Consider the following 3,873-nt stretch of genomic DNA (forward strand, 5'->3'; position numbering starts at 1 on the left):
ATATATATTTTTTTGAGATTCTATTTATTTTTATATTGCAGGAGCTTTCAGGGCCCTTGGGGTTTAGTAATAAAGCACAAAGGTATCTGTATAGTATAAGGCTGTGGGCCTTTTTGCTGGGGCAGTCCCTCAGCTAGCTTCTAAATTTAACCCAACTTCCCTGCCGCTGTGTCCCCACCAGATGGCTCTCTCTCTCTTTACCTCCTGTCTCCGCTTCTGTCTCCTGCCTGTCTTTCCAGCTCCAGCTGCTAGCCCTTTATTCTCCACACTCCTTACACATCCAGCCTGAACCAATCAGCAGCAGGGCAAGGCCCAGTCCATCTCTCTGTGTTGCCCTTTGCCACAGCAGCTTTCTTTTAACATGATAATCTTAGAGAATCATCTTTTGGACAGGTGAGGGAGGACAAATATTTACATATAGAAAGCAGGTAATGAGCCATGGAAATGACACCACCCAGCCAGAACTTGGCTCTGGCAGCACAACAATTAACAATTGAAAATACAGAGGCAACCTGGTGCAATGGCATATGCCTGTAATCCTAGCACCCTGGGAGGCAGGGGCAGGCAGACTTCTGTGAGTCCAAGGCCAGCCTGGTCTACAAAGCCCATCCAAGACAGCCAAGGCTACACAGAGAAACACTGTCTCAAAAAAACAAACAAAAAAAAAGAAAGAAAGAAGAAAAGGAAGAAAGAGAGAGAGAGAAAGGAAAAAGAAAATACAGGGGCACACTGATATAGCCATTTGATACATCAAATGTAGGTCATCCCAACATTTTTATTTTGTGTGTATGAGTGCTTTTCCTGAATGTATGTCAGTGTATCATGTACGTGCCTGGTGCCTGCAGAGTCCAAAAGAGGGCATCCAATCTCCTGGAACTAGAGTTATAGATAGTTGTGAACTAGGAACCAAACCCAGATCCTCTACAAGAGCAGCAAATGCTTTTAACCACTGAGGTACCTCTCCATCCCTCTGTTTGTCTTTTAGAGACAGGTCTCATCACTGTGTAGCCCAGGCTAACCCGGAGCTAGTGGTAGTCCTCTCCTCTTAGCCTATCAAGTGCTGGGATTACAAGAATGCACCAGCAGGTGCAACTTAGGTGTCTGGAAATGGACCCACACGACCTTCCTATGCCAGCCCTAGCTCTGAATAACGACACGGAGACCTCTATATACAGTAAAAGCTTCAGGCACTATAGCTGGCAGGAGCTTCCCATCGTGTGGCCTGTTAACCTAACATCTTAGTCTTGCTCTCACACCTGTTTCCTCATTCATGTTCCAATGTCCACCTCTCTCTCCAGTCCCCATGTGAGACCCCTCCCACTGGGATTGGAAGTCTCGCCTGCCTTATCCTCTTCCACTCAGCTATTAGTTGTTCAGATCTTTATTTGACCAATAAGGAGGTGATGGAGAAGAATATTTACTGAATATTGAGTCAGGATATGCTTCATAAAAATGACAATGCCGGGCCTGGAGAGATGGCTCCGAGGTTAAGAACACTGGCCGCTTTTCCAGAAGTCCTGAGTTCAATTCCCAGCAAACACATGGTGGTTCACAACCATCTGTAATGAGATCTGGTGCCCTCTTCTGGCGTGCAGGTATAAATGCAGACAGACACAGTATACATAATAAATAATAAATCTTAAAAAAAAAAAAAATGACAGTGCCAAATTCCAGATCTCTGGGCACAAAAGTCGCCATTTGTCAACAAAGTGCACAAAAGCACCCCCAAATCTCCCCCTTTCTTTTTATTTTATTCTTTACTGTGAGAGAAAGAAAGGATCTTTCTCTCACAATAATAAACTATGCAATAAGAACAGCTATGAAAGCCATCAGGTAAGAATTCCATTCACAGTGTCCAGTCCACTGGCAACCCGGGAGAAAATACTCTGCTATCTATCCTACCTTGGTGAGTCCAAAGTTCTATATTTAAATCACTTTCTGTCATAACTTCCATTTATCAACCTACAAATATCCTTTTAGACCTTAAAGCATTTTCTTAGATCCTAAACACTTTAAGCTTAATCGTGAGACTATAACTATGTAGTCTTTAATTCCAGCACTTGGGAGACAGAGGCAGTCAGATCTCGATGAGTTCAAGGCCAGCCTGGTCTATAGAATGAGTTCCAGGACAGGCAAGGCTACACAGAGAAACCCTGTCTCAACCCCTCCAACAAACAAACAAACAAAGACAGACTTTTCTGTGAAGTAGGGAACTATGAAGGACCGCCTGTTTTGGCAAAGCTCAGCAGTCAACTTCTGGGTACTCCTTGTCCATAGCTTGGACAGCATGCTGTGTGTAGTTGAGACAAGGACAGTTCTTTGTCCAGTAGCTAGCTTGCCACATTTGAAGCAAACTCCAAATGGAGGTTCTTTGATGCCCACCATGTTTTTTGAAGTAGAATGGGTTGCTGCCAGGAGCAGACATGTCTCACTGTCAACAAAGCCTTTTATTAATAAAACATTTTTTTGACCAAGCCTTGACTTTTATTACTTAAAAAAGCTGCATATTTATTTTGTTTTCTGACTCTGTGCTTGTGCCTTCAACACTTTCATGATTTTCTGCTCCTCAATAAGGAAAGCCCATTTGATCCTGTCGCACACACACTTGTTACACAGGGAACCACCATAGGCCCTGCTGATGTGCTTCTTTGTCTTAGACAATCTCAGAAGGATTTTAGGCCTCCCAGCACGAACCCCTTGAAGTCTGCCTGGGCACACACCTTTGCAGCTTTAGGTGCTTTCCCAACCGTCTTGGTTGCCAAGGGTTCGAGACAGCCTGGTTTTGTTAGAGGCTGTATTGTAGGAGAGCCTGCAATGCCAAATGCTGGACCATTCTGAGTACCTCTAAGCACCATCCCCAGAAGAGCTAATAAAACATCTCTAAATGACATATTTTGTAGGTTTCTGAGTTGCATGTTTGTTTGTTTTCGTTTTTTTCAAGACAGAGTTTCTCTCTTGTCCTAGACTCACTTTGTAGAGCAGGCTGGCCTTGAACTCACAGAGCTCTGCCTGCCTCTGCCTCCATGAGTGCTGGAATTTGAGCATTTGCCACCTTGCCTGGGGATTTCTGAGGTTTTTGAAGACTATCTATCTGTCTATCTATAGTATATGTGAATAGACAAAGGTTGCCTGTTTCTAGCTATTTACTGAGGTTCAACTATGAAAACATCTAGAGGATGTAAAGCTTATTTTTTGTAATTAACTAACATGACCTGACATTGGAGGAAGGTTCAACTGTTTCAAATGCTGCTTTCAGTACCTTGAGATCTGATTACCTCTTCCCTGAAAGTTAAACTATCCCCTGTAACCATGTGATGATAAGGAACGTTACCCAACTATCCCTGATTGGCTAAATAAATATGCTAAAGCCTGTGACTGGCTGGTAAGGAGGTGGGTGGAGTTTTGGGCTGCTGGACTGGGGTTTGAGAGAGGGAAGGAGAAGGTAGAAGAGCAGCAGAAGGGAAGAAAGCCAGAGAGAGAGGAGTGGAGAGAAGGCAAGATGGTGATGAGCATGTGGCTATAGGAAGAGACTGATGGAGCAGACGCCACTCAGGGAGTCATGTGATTGGCTTGATGTGGGTTTTAAAGGCACTAGGATTAGGGTAGTTCAGAATCTGCCCGGCATACTGCTTACAGCTTAAAAATAAATCATAGTCTCTCTGTGTCAGTCATTGGGTAAATAGCTGGTTAAAAACTGTTGTTGTAATAATTCCCTGCATTAATTAATATAGAAAGAATAATTATTCTTTCTACAGACTAGCTACTAACCTGCAGTTCTTAATTATCCTAAACAGCAATAGAAGCTTTCAAAAAGAACAGAACTACACATTGCATTTTTTTAAAGATTTATTTATTATTTATACAACATCCTGC

The 3,873-nt window shown here is 43.1% G+C and overlaps 1 pseudogene; it reads right to left on the reverse strand.

Moving 5' to 3' along the window:
• Positions 1 to 2,508: 2,508 nt before the first annotated feature.
• LOC132652512 (large ribosomal subunit protein eL34-like) lies at positions 2,509 to 3,868 on the reverse strand (annotated as a pseudogene).
• Positions 3,869 to 3,873: the final 5 nt, after the last annotated feature.

The sequence above is a fragment of the Meriones unguiculatus genome, chromosome 2 (genome assembly GCF_030254825.1).
Source record: "Meriones unguiculatus strain TT.TT164.6M chromosome 2, Bangor_MerUng_6.1, whole genome shotgun sequence".
In the NCBI taxonomy this organism is placed as follows: domain Eukaryota; kingdom Metazoa; phylum Chordata; class Mammalia; order Rodentia; family Muridae; genus Meriones; species Meriones unguiculatus.